The following is a 15770-nucleotide window of genomic DNA, read 5'->3' as shown; positions in this document are numbered from 1 at the left end:
GAAGATACCATCGCCATTCAGGAAAAAGTGTAACATAGCGGGGTGTACACAGTCAGCAAGCAATTGACGATAGCGGAGACCAGTGATACGTTGTTCCACATGCACCACGGGCCCAAGTTCCGGCCAGTGAAACATGCCCCACACCATACACCCTCCTAGCCCACTTGCTATACAGGGGGTGAACCTTGTGTTAATAAACTGATAGTAAGTAAGTAAAATACAACCGCCTCCACGGGCCTGCACTTTTGATACCATGCATGACGGATCAAGAGCCTCGTGTTTTTGACATCCAACCAGCACACCTTCCAGTCTTCTAACGTCCAACTTCCATGCTCTTTGCACCAGGCGAGTCTTTTACGCCGATGAACCTTGGTTAGGAGAGGATGCCATAGGGGTCGTCTGTTGGTATAGCCCAAACGTGCGAGCGTGCGACGTATGGTCATGGCCCATTGGCCCATGTTTTATTGGTAGGTAGTCAACTCTTCAACAATGATGCGCCTGTTCGCCTGTACGAGTTCGTACAGGCGAACGAGTACAGTTCAGCCAGCAAAACATGCAAATTAGCCCAACCCATAAAAACACAATGGTGAAATAGAGGATCAGCCGCTAATGGGCCTAAAACCCAAAGCAGAAGAGATTCTCATTCAAAATGTTCTATGGATTAGATATAATGAAAGAATACTACGAAATAAGATCTTTGACAATGACAATAGCAGAAAAACAAGAATGAAAGCTCGGAGGAAGAGGGATTATAATGACAAACTAATAAATAAAACGAAACATAAATAGCAGGTTGCACCCGTTTTAAGCTCCAGACTATGGAAAAGGCAAACAGTATTTTCAGACCTGCACCGTCATCATTACATTAAATATCAGATTATATAACATCAATCTGTATGTTTGAAAGAGGTTGTTTATGCATCAGTACGATACTGCCATCATTTCTACTACCCAGGTAGCACACTGGTGTGCAAAACTTAAGGACCAACACTATTTCTAAAGGTTACAACCACAAAATCAAACAAAATAGCCTGTGGCGATTTGTATAACTGTGGCAGTTCAGTAGAAAGCTGTTGCACATGCAAAAATTTGAAACATGATGAGAGGGCTCACATAAACAGATAAAAGCAGCAGTTATATGCAAATTACCGAATGGTGAGCACGATTGTTACAGACGTTCGATTGGTTTCATACAGTGCTACAGACAACGAAATGGCCAGTAGACAACATCTGGATGACTCTACCGGGGTCGAATAATTTGGAAGCTCGAGAAAGGTCGAAGTGCGAGGAGTGTGGCTGCAGAGTGCGGTATCGCCCATAGCATCATCTCACGTGCGTGGATGGACCAGTGGTGGTCGTCCACGAAAAACAACGCCCAATGATGACAGCTATATACTCCTACAGGCCAAGAGGGACCGACACTAGACAGCGGGATCCATTTCAAACTAGCTGCACAGGACGAAGGGTATCGCGGTTTACTGTGGCCAGGCGATTCCACAAAGGTGGACTGTTTGCCCGACGGCCAGTACGCCGTCGTCCCTTTAACACCTGCCAATGGGAGACACCGTTTACAGTGGTGCATCCGAACACAAGGACTGGACAGCAGCGCAATGGTGTAAGGTACTCTTTACTGATGAGAGTAGATTCAGTCTCAGCAGCGATTCTGAACGTCAGCTAATCTAGCGAGAGGTTGGCACACGGTATCAACCCGCAAACATCACTGATCGGGATCGATATGGCGGTCGAGGTGTTTTCGTCTGGGGAGGGTTTATCTTAGATTTACGTACACAACTCCAGCTACTGGAAGGCGGTACTGTAACCGGTGCACGCTACTGTACTGACGTAATTCTTCCCCATATGCGTCTGTTCCGAGGTGTCATCATCCATAAACACGAAGGCGCCTCGGTAGCCAGGTGGGAAGGAGCAGCAGTGCGTAGCACACGCTTCTTGATTAGACCGGGGTTCGAGCCCGTCACCACCAAATACGGAGGATGCGGAAATGTCAGGGAATGACCACCGCATATCCCGGAGCAATATGGTCTTAGTTGCTAATGCTCCTAATAACAACAACCTAAAACAACCATAAACACGAACTCGTGATAAACACGAGTTCGTGTTTATGGGTGATAACGCCACAGCCCATCGCACTGCAGCTGTTGATATGCTTTTGAAAAGTGAGAACATTGTTCGTATGGATTGGCCTGCCCGTTCCATCGACCTAAATTCCATCAAAAACATATGGGATGCTCTGGGGAGACGCCTAGCGGCACGTCCACACCCACTAGGAAATGTTCACCAGCTGAAGATGACGTTGACACAGGAATGGACGATGTTACCACAAGAACTTATCAACAACATTGTTCTAAGTATGGACAGGCAGTGCACAGACTGCACCGACATTAGGGGTGGCCATATCTCCTACTGAGGACCACCTCTTTCCTTTGTTCCATCTTTTGCAGTGATGCCTCTGTATCATAGCACCAGTGCTACGCTGCCATTTTTGAATAAAGTCGCTCTGTACCGTTTTGTTTCCGTTGTTGTGTCGGTGTTGTTTCCTTCATCATTTCTGTACCTCACGAGATTCCTTTGGTATTCTTTTCCCATATCCAGGCCACTCCTATGAGAAGCTACAGGTGAAAACGTGACTAAGTTTTGCACACCAGTGTATGAATGTATCGTTTATGCACGATAGAAATGCTGTACCCATGCATAAACAACCTCTTTCATACTCTTAGACATTCAATCAAGAAATATTTTTTAATCTCTATGTTATTATTATCATCCCTTTCTTCTCCTTAAAGGGGAGTTCCCCCCCCTTTGTCCCGCGACGGTACTGATACCAGATGCGTATGATGGTTATATCCGGTTACTATGATTAGCCAGGGAAGGCCGCCGTAGCCTAGTGGTCAGGCGCACGCGTCTATAAGTACACGTGCCTTGAGTGACCGGGGTTCAAGCCCGTCACTGCTGAATACGGTGCTTTTTCTTGTATTCTGTGTATCTTGTAAACTCCTCTGACCGTTTGGTCGTCCCGGAGTATAAACAGAATATTTATTTAACTCTCTGGCTATCCTACAGGTGTTCAGGATCGCGGATTTCTGAAGTTCCTTGTAAATTTATTATAATTATTTAATATAGGCTTCTTATAATTATTTAAAAACAATTCTCCTTTATGGGATTTTTCCCATAAAGGAGATTTGGATTTGGTACCAAATGCATGGGATGGTTGGTTGTGTCCAGTTACTATTATTATTGTTGTTATTAAAGATGTCGAGAAACTCTCTTACAATTCTACACCTGTATAGGATCGAGCTTTCAGGAGTTCTATTTAAGTGTTCTCCGGGAGGCCTATTGCAGCTGGGTTCTTATTGAGCCTCCTTGGCACCATGCCGGCGGTTCACACGATGACCGGGATGATCATTACTTGTTCCATATGCCACACTTCTCTGCCTTCCTGTCTTAGGTCTGTGTAATTTCTGATCTTTTCCTCACAGGTTTTCTGGTGGGTACTGGTTTTGAGCACCGCTATGTCAATCCGATAGTAGCCATTTGGTTATTGTCAATGAGGGTTATGTCTGGTCTGTTGTGCGGGATCGGCTTGTCTGTTATTATGGCACGGTGACAATACAGTTTGAAAGTAGGGGTCTCCAGTACAGCACTTGGTTGAGGTTCGCACTTGGAATAGGGTACACTTTCTTTAATCAGCTGATATTTTTTCGCTAGCTTCTGATGTATTATCCTGGTGAACTGGTCGTGTCTGTGAGTGTACTCCGTCAGAGTAATCACCCTGAATCCCGCAGTAATGTGCTGAATTGTTTCTGGGGGCAGGTGGCATTGTCGATATAGGTTTTCTGTCAATTTAGGGTACTTGGTGATATACTTCGTGTAGTACCCGGCGCTGATTACCTTGTCTTGGATGGCAAGCATGAATCCTTCGGTTTCGGGAAGAGCTCGCTGTTCGTGAGCTATGCGTTACAGCTATCTTATATATATGGTGCCCTCGTGGGTAGCACAGTTGGTAAGTTCAAATTATGATATTAGGGTCCACCCGTAAATGATTACATCTACCCATATACACGTGTTGTTCAAAGAAAGTGCATAACCAAGAATTGCGCATTTCTAACCCTTTTTCGCGATGGCATGTTACATTAATGACTAGCATCACAAATTGAAACATAAACAAAAGATATTTATTAATAGTTAAGAAAAGCTAAGTAATATTTGACAGGTGCCCTCAAAATGTTCCAAAATGAGCATTTGCAACCTTTATACAACAGTTTTGGTAAACACGACAATTATGGCTGAAATGTTATCAGAAGCCTCAATTTGCTTCAGTTTATCATTTTAAATGGAAAACAAAATGAAAAGTTCACCAGGTGCAAACTAATATTTAGATGAACCGCCTCTAGCACTGATGACAGCAGCACACCGTTGAGGCATTGACAAGATCAATTTCTGAAGATTATCAACTGATAGTTTGTGGTTCCAAACACGAATTATGGCTTCCTGAAGTTCACGAAGGGTCTTTGGCTTCTTTCTGGCAACTGCAGATTCCACACGATGCCAACAGCTCTCTAAAGGATTCAGGTGCGGCCCGGATGTTTCTTGGCCAGCTAAGAGCTGTAATGGACCGTTCTTCCAACCATTTTTTACCTGTAACAAATGTAAACGCATTACTGTCGAACCTCTAATGCAGAAATGAAGCTAAACTAACTATATAAGTGCATTCTTACAATTTTCGCCCGATGACAAGGAGCAGAGTCGTCCTGAAAGATGCAGTTACTTGGCAGGTTGCAATGGTCTCTAATGGTTGGCAGTAATTTTTCTTCCAATATAGCCAGGTATTCATTGGCATTTACGGAACCTTTTATAAACTGCAGGTGACCTACTCATTTGGCTGGTAGGGAATTTCACTGCAGACACCATACAGTCTGGAATATATTCTTCACCACATCTACGGCGAATCGTTTGTATCCCAATCAGAGCGATGCAGATTAAATTTCTTCTCATCCGAGAAAATAACTGATAACATATGACATGCTCCTTACACCAAATTAATCAGGCCTTTTTCATTATTTGTGTAAAGAGGGGCTTCTCCTTAAGACGACGGGCTACAAATCCATTTTTGAAGAGGCGTCTTCTGACTGTTACTGCACTTGCTACCACTCCTATTCTCTTCCCATTCTCTTTTCAGCTCAGACGAAGAAGCTGTACGGTTTTTAAGGCATAAGCGCTTCAAAAGGCGGTCCTGGTTTGGCGTAGAGACTCGTTTGCGTCCAGTTCCTTTTTTCCTATCAGCAGAACCAGTATTCTTGAGTTTGGATAGAAATCTACTCACTGTCAAGTGATTAAAAGACACTCTATAAGCAATATGACGGGAAGAACATCCTTCCTCACATAAAGCAACAATAGCACTCTTTCTTCGTGACGACAACTGCACGTAACTCGCCATCCTGACACGCAAGGAATGACTGCAACTCTTGCAGTGCGTGCTTATACAGCTGAAAGTAACAGCTGATGTAATATTACGTCATCACCTACGCATGTCAATCTTATCTGATGCAATCTGTAAGAAATATTGCCATACACTTACGTCATTCGGACGACAATTACAATTTTAAGGGGTGATGCAATTTCTTTGAACACCAGTGTATGTATTGTCTGTACATTGCTTGTGTTCTATGCTCGATTTGCCTGTTTTGCTGGACGAAAAAACCCCAGTTTCTGGGGGAAGGACCTTGCTATCTACGCCTCAGACTGACTAACTCAGCCACTGAGTGAAAAAAGCCCATTAAAGTTCCTCGCGTCGTCGACAGGGTTCGAACCCAGGCCTTTTCCACCCAGTGTGGGGAGGGCAGTGACTATACCACTGTGCTACCGCGCAGACAACAGTTGGTAGGATCACCGTCCTCCCCACACCGGGTGGAAAAAACCTGAGTTCGAGTCCCGTCAATGATGTGAAGAATTTTTATGGGCCTTTTTCACAACGCGGCTGAGTTAATCGGTCTCAGGCGAGGAAAGCGTGGTTTTTATTATTTTTTTTTCTCCCGGAAACTCGGGTTTTTCGTCCAACAAAGCAGAAAATCGAACTCAAAACATATGCAATTTGCAGACAATACACACGGAGCACTGTGGCCTTTGTCACTAATGCTCCTAAAACACTACTATTACTACTAATATATATAGTCTTGATAGAAGTCATTATAGTGTCTGCGATGGAGTGCCTTGTTCGCCCATTTTCATGGCTTTGTTTCTTCTGTCCGTGGTAGTGGGGTCTCCTTGTTATCGTTGAGTGTTGTGTGCCATTTATCTATCTTTCTTATGGCTTGTTAGAATTAGTGCTGTGTTTTCCTGGAAATAATTCTGGAAGTACTTAATCGCATTCTTCTCTTGTTCAATGAGATCTGTCAACCTCCTTCTTCCCAGGCTATGATCAGTCTCTAGGTGGCAAACTTCGAGTGCTATTTGCGGCTCTTCGCCATCATTATCCCGATCGATCTCATAATCTCATCCAGCTCAGTGTTGGTTCAATCTATGATCCCAAACCAGTACGTTCATGTTAGGACTGCGTAAGAGTTTATGGGTGTTAACCATGTTCCTGCCATTCAGCTTTGATTTTAGCAAGCTTCTCATCCTCTCATGGTATTTCTCAGACGAGTCTTGATCTCCTTATGTTGTAATTAATGGGCTGCATTCCCAGATATTTGTAGGTCTTTACGTCAGGGCAGCAATCTTCCTTCCAGTGTTCAGCTAATAGTTTTGCCCGACTAGACACCCTTGATGCAATCCATGGGTTTTGCATTTATCTAGGCCAAACTGCATAGTGATGTCAGTGCCGAACTCTTTGGTGATCCGACCTACCTGTTGGAGTTGATTCTGGATTGCGACATAAAGTTTGATTTCAACCATGTACATCAGATAAGAAAGAGTGTACAGGTTTTTCCTCCCTTCTTTTTAGGGTATATCCGTACTTGATGTTATTGAGCATGATTGACAGTGGGTTTAGTGCAAGACAGAACTATAGCGGGCTCGGGGTATCTCCCCGAGCCCACTACAGGAAGTGTGCCAGCGTCTAGTTGCCTTTGTACATCTTCCATGTCTCTATCAGCTAGCTATGGGGACAATCAGTAGAAGGCCATGCAGTTGTCGATGTACGCCGGGCGCAGGCTGAGATACTTCTTGCAGGCTTTCTCCATAACTGCTGCGTCAGTAGTCAACTGCCCCTTGCATTCTTTATTCACCTGCTTACATTCATTCTGCTGCTTGGCATTACATTCATTCTACTTCGATGTTGTTGAGGTAATCCGGTATTATTCGCCGACTGAGGTGGTCCGCGACTTTCCACAGGATTCTGTTGCATCTCTTCTTCGGTACGGTGTGAGTCTTTGTGGGGTCCATGCCCTCAAATTCTGCTGGGGACTTCTTCAAATTTTCTTTTATTCTGAATATCACAATCTCGTGTATTTCAACTGCGGCTACTCCGGATTGTGGATCTTGTATTTGGTGTTCCTCCTATAGTTCTGGTTTGGTTGTGTTCATATTCTTTTTTGTTGGTTACTCCCGTCCTGCTGATTTTTTTCTAAGGTTGCAGGAACTATCACGTTATTGGCGATGATGGTTCGTCTCGTGTCTGCTATTTGCTGTTCGGTGATCTGAAGAGTTCAGATCCGTTCCAACCACTGCGTGTAGTTTCGTCCGTCACTAGCTTCGTTACTTCGTAGTATGCTCGCATGATGAACGTATTCATTCCAATGCTCCACTTCATGCGTTGGATTTTTCTTTCTTCCTTGGTGGTCACAAGGGCAGTTCCGTAGACGCACTTCCAGTTAGCTGGGGTGAATAGTTTTGCCCTTCCCTTGTGGGGGCAGCGGCACTTGCTCCACTGTCTTCCTCAGAGGACACTCTCTGACTTTTCAAATAGACTCCTCTACCTAAGGCCTGAAAGTGAACTACTTGATCCTGAGCACACTTGATGCACTACTTCAATATTTCTATCTCACATCTTCATCCGGCTGGCTATGGAGGTGGACCTGTTTAGCTTTGGCTTTTTTTGTCTGCGCGGTAGCACAATGGTATTGTCACAATCCTCCCACACACGGGGTGGAAAAGGCCCGCGTTCGAATCCCGTCGATGTCGATGACGCAAGGAACTTTAATGGGCTTTTTTCACTCCGTGGCTGAGTTAGTCGGTCTCAGGCGTAGATAGCAAGGTTTATCCCCAGAATCTGGAGTTTTTCGTCCAGCACGACAAATCGACCATAGAACACACGCAATTAATAGACACACAGCACAGCATATGAATTTAAATATTCGGGTGGCCTAATATAATAGTTTGGTTTTTATCTTTGGCTTTTGTATTAGTAATAGTAGGGTTTTGGGAGCATCAGCGACAAAGGCCGTAGTGCCCCGTGCGTATTGTTTGTAAATTGCGTGTGTTCTGAGGTCGATTTTCTGTTTTTCTGGACGAAAAACCCCAGTTTCCGGGAGAAAAACTATGCTACCCTAGCGAAAGACCGACTAACTCAGTCACGTTGTGAAAAAGGGCCCATAAAAATACCTGACATCATTGACGGGCCTCGAACTCAGGTCTTTTCCACCCAGTGTGGAGAAAGGACGGCGATCCTACCAACTGTGCTACCCACGAGGGTGTACTTTGGCTTTTGCATCCAGTAGTGGGTGATAGTTATTGAGTGCCACACCAAATGGGTGCCCCTCTTTGCCTCATCCATCACTTCGACTTTGGGGGAAATAAGTCCGAGTGAATTTCACAATTCGTTTTCTCTCTTTCTGCGTCGGGTTAGAACTCTGGTCCATGATATTGCTGGTCCACCGTCGCAACGACTGAGCTAATCGCGCCCTTTTCACTCATTATTATTATTATTATTATTATCATCATCATCAGCATCTTATTCTCTTAAACAGTTGTGCGTTTAACATGAGAACAGTTATTAGTAATAACACTAATTTTATAGTTTTAATAAACACTTAAATAATTTACAGCGGCAATCAAAATTGCCCTTTCCGAAATTACAGAAAGCTAACGCTGACTAAACGATCAGCACAGAATGCATGCCCATGTTAAACGTTCTTTATATCACTTAATCCAAGACGTTCTCAAACTGTTTCAGTCAGACTATGTACCAACTTTTGTGTAAACAAAAGGATAGACAGTGATGAGATAAAGTAAACACACTTTCTAAGACTTGTCAAATTTAGTAAGAACTGGAACTAAGGATAAATGTAAACCAAGAAGCTTTGGTTGCCTCAAGCATATTCCCTTATGAAACCATCATCAATCAAGAGCATAAAGCAAACACTACAGCTAACTCACAAAGGCATTCAGAGGGAGGGATATAAATATATATATATATATATTAGAAGGTTTCAATAAAATGGCTGGACGCAATGAACAGTTTTTTATGACGAAAGTTTTGAATGCTATATACAAAGCCAAACAAAATTACAGTTCTGTAACAGGGCGCATTGTAATTTATTTGTTAACTTTGGATACATTCTGCGCTATTGCCTTCTGAAGAAGAATCCCGCTTTCAACGATTTATGATCAACTTTAATTATTTTTCTTTCACAATAAAATTAAACTTTTACGAAATCTATCAATGGTCCGCAGTAAATAGCGTTAACAACACGCAATAAACTACTTCCCAATGTGAAAAAGCAATATGTGCGTACAAAACAATACCCATGATACTGGCTACCTTCAAGATTTAATAATGAATATCACAAAAGATGTGCAACGGGGTATCTGTAATAGTGTTCTAGGTGCGCGTTTATTAGAAGATTCCACAAAATAAATTGGCAGATTTACAAGTATTTCTGCCTCTGTAAAGAGGTGAGATTAAAATAAGCAGTTCAGATCATTTGGTATCAAGCGTTTACACCAGTGAAAAAAAAAAAAATTCTAAGACGCAGCCAATAGCAAAAAACTTCAATGCATAATGCTATTTTTCCCACTCATGTATTACAAAGAGCTGCAAACTTTCTGATTCATTTAAATATATTTATTTTTATTACAGTATGCCGCGTACTTCATATCCCATCCTTATTAACAGTTTTCTATTTTAAGAATTTCTTCCTAAATGCTATCCTGAAAATAACGAACTGTTAGATTCCTTCAATTCCATAGCTGATTCAACAATGTGTGACCCTCTTCCTGCTTGGGTAGTGAGTGTAAAGTGTATTTAGGGTCATACGGCACCAAGGGTTCCCCCATCTCCGCGTAGTTTACATTGTTATGGGTGTGCCAGTTTGCTGAAAATGCCAGAGATTTAAAACTATATGGAAATTGTACATGTGTAGTGATGTGTACCGTTTTTCATCTGGTCATTTAGCCGCTGGACCCCTACTGAGGCCCAACGTGCCCTACTTGCACAGCACATACATACACATCAAGATGATTGGGCAAAATTTACTTCGATGGTTAAATTTGGATTGTGTGGGACTTTCGCTTGCGTATAGTTAGAGTGGGGGGAGGGAGACTGAAGACTGGGGGATATAGTCAGAGATAAGGAAAAAATAGGGAAGGTAGCTCCAGAGTGCAGTGCGGCATGCCCAGGCCCCACCAGAGAGAAGAGAAGAGAAGAGTGGCGGGAGTCGCAGGAGACGGCAAGCCATCTTCCTCCCCACCGGGGAAGGGGAGGAACAGTGGGCCAGACAAAGGAGTTGGCGCAGATCGCCAATAGGGCGTGAACGCCTGTGGCTGCGAAGTGGTCGTCTATCATCAGTGGCCTACCATCCAGGGCTAATGGAGTTCGTTCAGGCTTTCTAGTCAGGTCCCTACTACGACTATGCAGGTTCTTCTTCATCTTTTGGTGGGGTCGCTCATGGGACTGAGTCCCGTCCGTGTGTCAGTTGGGAAGGATTTTCATCTGCGTTGAAAGTCCAATCATGTCCATTTGGTGTCTATGCAGCGCGACAGCTGCTTGGTCGTTAGTCTTTACACATTGGGCAACGCCCCAGCTGTGGATAAAAAGAGTCAGATCTTTACGATCACTGTTTGTGGGATGTGTTCCTGTCACAGTGGGGGTCTTTACATGTTCATTTCCGTGCTTTGGTCCGATTCTGGGTTTTGTAGAGTCATTTGTACGCTATAGGTTGGACTTGTCTTTGGTACGCGTGGTTTCTCTGTGGGCCCTATGGCCTGTCCGGGAGTGAAAGTCAGGATGTTTGGATTCAGTCACAATGGGGAGAAAGTAAGTCGAGGCTCCTGTTTTTGTTGCGGTAGTTATTCCGCAGGTCAGTACGGCTTGGTGTGGTCGTGCAAGCAGTGAACTATAATGGTTCTGTTTGCCCAGGGTTTCCTGTTCGCGGGAGGGTTTGCCGTCTGGCCTAGAGTCTCTGGGAAAATTTAGAGAATAGCTTGTAATTTGCTACATTCTCCAGTAGATAATGCTCCTGTTTTTTGGGGTTGAATTGTATCTGTGTGTATAGTGAGTGGTGAGGGAGAGGCAAATAATAATAATATTAATATTAAAAATAATAATAATAATAATAATAACTAGGGAGCTCCGCCCCCTGCTCGCCAACCCCCGAGCACGCTTTGTTACGTAATATGTAGAGTTATGACGGAGTAAGTCAAATCTTTTCTATGTAAAAGACACTACACCTGTTGAAACGCACTGACTGATATCTAATCTAATATAAAAAAGAAAATAGAAAGTGTAAAAAAAAACTATAAGAAGTGAACTTGTGTAACTGTTGAGTGAATGAGAGTTATTAATAATTGCATGTTGTATCTTAGCCTCTTGACCGGACAGACTGATGGCTATGCAGGCCCTCAAGGGCCTCATGGTTATTATCCAAGCTGACACCATGCTGTAGCTTTTCCTAGTTGGTGTGAGATGCTGACACTGGCCATTTGGGTAACCCTCAGGCCAGTGTGGGGCAGAGCTACAAAAAGCATGTCCACCATAGGGATCTCTTTCCCTATGTTCTTTTATTCCTACCACCTTCGGTGGTTGAGTCTCCTTCCCCCAACCTGGGTGGCCCATACCCCCCTTCGCCGTGGCTCAACCCCCACTTTCAACTCCCACCCTCTGGACCAGGATAGGCATCCTGTACCAGGGTCCCCTTACGGTGTCCCCTTTCAAATCAGGCGGGTTCCTCAACTACTACCCTCCTCAGTTCTTTACCACTTTTATCCCATCTTCTTCCTATCTCCTTTCCAATAATTTTTTTTCTCTGCTTGGATGCATAGGCTACCCCAGGGTTCGCCCCACCATGACCTTCTCTCCTAATGTGTGCTGGGCCGCCTCCCTGGAGCGTGACGGAAACTGCGGGTGTTAGTGGCACTCCACAGGCCACCAGGCTAAGTGGCCAGAAGACCAACACAACCCACACACACACAGGCCTTACGCAGAGTATTTAATTCTACACAGAATAAAAACGCGGAGTTGGGGGAGACACGGTGTCGCCAGGCAAAAACCACTATGGCACTATGATCGATATCTAATCAGGAAATGGCCTATGTAATTATTTACTTGTGCATTTGTAGTGCGAGGTATTCTCAAGGTCGAATAAATATCACTATGTAATTATTTACCTGCGTTTACATAGGTCATTTAGGAAAAGGTTTTTTTGATTCGGGTTCCATAATGCTTGAGGAATATTCTTGCATCCGGAAGAGAAGGATTAAAATATTTTACTGAAATATATACAAATTATACAAATATTTAAAATCTTTATAAAATACTAAACTGTTTTAAAAATATACAATATTCAAAAAACTATATTCACTATACAAAAAACGTTACAATGGAACATCAAATGATGCACATGCACGAGGTGGTGAACGTTATGGAGGCAGTTGTCAATAATTAATTGCATTTGTAGTGACGTTATTGGTTCGACCTCTTCTCCCATTGGCTCGAATAAATATCACTAGGAGGAAAACTTTTAATGTATACAGAAATAATTAAGATTTTTACTTGAGAATTTCACAAGGAGAGTAATGTCAGGTAGCCGTTAATCTTAATATAATAACAACAGACAACACTAGCAGATAATTAAATACAAATTAAAACTTAATCGCTACTAACATAAAAGCACGTTATTACACAATGTCATGCATGGCTTAACGTGGCAGCAGCTAAAGTCATGAGGATTCAGTATACAATGTCTGTAATCGTGTGCGTTCTCCGGTCAGTTGTTTTTTAGACGAAAAACTCGAATTTCAGGAAAATAAAACCACACAAACCTTCCCAAAGACTGACGAACTCGGCCACGGTATAAATAAAGCCTATAAAAATTCCTCTCGTATATATTTAATGTTTTAACTTTCATTACACACGTTTTAGAGGAAGGCAGTATTTATTTGGACTTTCATTCAGTATTAGAAACAACCTCTACATGATTTTATTCTGAAAACCACTGCTTATATTTTAGAAATTTTTTCACAGTTCGCGACAAAAACGAAAACCAATGATTAATAATAATAATTACTTTAAAGACGGTGATGATTACTAGTTCAACAGAGAATTCCTCAAAGGTCCCAGAATGAAAGGTTACCCAGGATGAATTTCTCTTTAAAATAAACATTTCAACAACTCGAAGTGCAGTAAAAATAAAGGGGTGGGAAAGAAAATAAATATACACTAGCCGGAAAATTTACTCCTGGTTATCCCTGCCGTATTAACAGATTAATGAAGACACGCAGTCCTGCCCACGCAGGTCGGTTCTGAAAATGTAAACACGTGTCAGAATTCAGTCACCAGCGTAGAACGCTTCAACACATGTTACATTTCCAAGAACATGAAAGAAGATCTCCCAGACCTGAAGTGATAATTCACGCATTTAAATTACACAGGTAGCGTAAATGTATGTAAACTACGATGGAATAGAGCTTATTATATCACAGCCTAATTATAGTATGAGGAAGTAATTACAAATGTAATGGTTATAAAGAAAACTTATACTTCACTTTTTTTTTAAAGAGAAACTGAATTTTTTTTTTTTAACTGAAAGAGCTAATAATCTATTGTATGAAAGTAAATAAAATAATTATTTTAAAATCCTGACAATCACTGTAATCACGTACACCATAAAAATCTACTACAGTTACATTACTTAATACAGAAAAGAAGCAAATCAGTTGTTTCTATAAAAAACAAAGTACAGCATAACAAGTTCAATCTGAGCAATTCAATTTCAAAGGAAATATATGTTCCTTTATTATTTTTTTATCGAAACAGCTTTTGATTATGTTTATCTACCCTTTCAGTGTTGTATGTACAAAGACATATCATGAATCATTCGAAATATCTTGACGAGAAATCAAGTTAATGATTTAACCAAAATTAAATACACTATTTTTTTTATTACAAAATTACTTAATTCAATGAGACAATGGTTGTTTACGGGAAAGTTATAAGAATTTCGCAAGTCTAAAGTAGATCTCAATGAATTTTAAAAAATTATAACAAAGACTGCACAATACTTTACATCATTAGTTCTCAACCTGTGGTACAACTACTAGTACTAGAAGGTAAGCGAACCCATAAAAAACAAGTTATTTAAAGTACGCAGTGAGTTACATTTTGGATGTATTAGAAAATAATAAAAATTCATGATTTATAATAAAATAAAAAAAAATCAATAACCGTTATGCGCGAACTTAGAAAATTTCGTTTCTGGTACATCGCCCACTTATCCATCCAACCGATTGCAACAAACATAATATCCAGTGCTTCAGCTACAATATACACTATACAAATATTTGGAATGGCTTAACAAATCTTTTTTTTTAAAAGGAACAAATATAAATTTCATTAAAATACGTCCATGGGAGTACAGTTGTTAAATGCGGACAGACAGACGGACATGGAAAAGACAATATGTGCATTATGCATACATGCTAAAGTGCCTAAAATTGAAAATTAATTGTAAATACATAAAAACGCTGACATAAGTATCATAAATTTAAGTTTATAAATTACCAAGAGTAATAATATGCAAGTCAAATCGACAGCGTTGTTTTGAATAAAAAAGAAAAAATTGGTCCTTCAATTCGTGCTTGAATTTATTGAGAAATTTCTTGTCAACGTAATTTTTTACCAAGAAATCATAACAAATTCAGCCGTTTATATGGACCTGGACAGGGTAAACAGGTGGCCTCGCACCTGGTTCATCCATCTTAAATTCAATTCGAGAATTTTTTTTCTGGTAATATGATGGTACAAAAGAATGAATCCTGGAAAAAACACTCTCAGAAGAAATACCCACAGGAAATAAATAAACTCAGGTTTAACTCTTCCAAAAAGAAACACATGAAAATGGTAATTATAGTAAATTTAAAAAAAAAAATGAATTTCTATGTTTACGGTACTTTTCGATGTTTACCTTACAAAATATTGCACTTTTGTCCTGTCCAATTATTAAAGTTTGAAGAGGTTATAATACTCACAAAGATATTTAATATGTGAAATAGTTGTATCCAAATAACAGTGATATTAATTACATAATACGTTTAGAGCAATAGTCTCAGATTACATAGAAGTTAATTAACTATACATTAGAGCTATAGCATTATGCCTATAGATAGCCAACTACTAAGTAATTAAGAAATTGCATCATTTAAGTATATCTCATAGTGTGTGTAGTAGTATTTAGGGTTAGACGCCACCTGTGGTTTCCCACATCTGCACCGTATGCACTCTGTGATGGAATGCAGAACTACTGCATAAGCCAGAAAAAGTGTAGTGTCTGGTTTATGCAGTATTATATTATGTTCTGTTGTGTCTCTGGCTACTTGGCCGC

Source organism: Mastigoproctus giganteus, chromosome 7, assembly GCF_048544385.1.
Source record: "Mastigoproctus giganteus isolate SK-2022 chromosome 7, ASM4854438v1, whole genome shotgun sequence".
In the NCBI taxonomy this organism is placed as follows: domain Eukaryota; kingdom Metazoa; phylum Arthropoda; class Arachnida; order Uropygi; family Thelyphonidae; genus Mastigoproctus; species Mastigoproctus giganteus.
Note: the sequence above shows the minus strand (reverse complement) of the source record.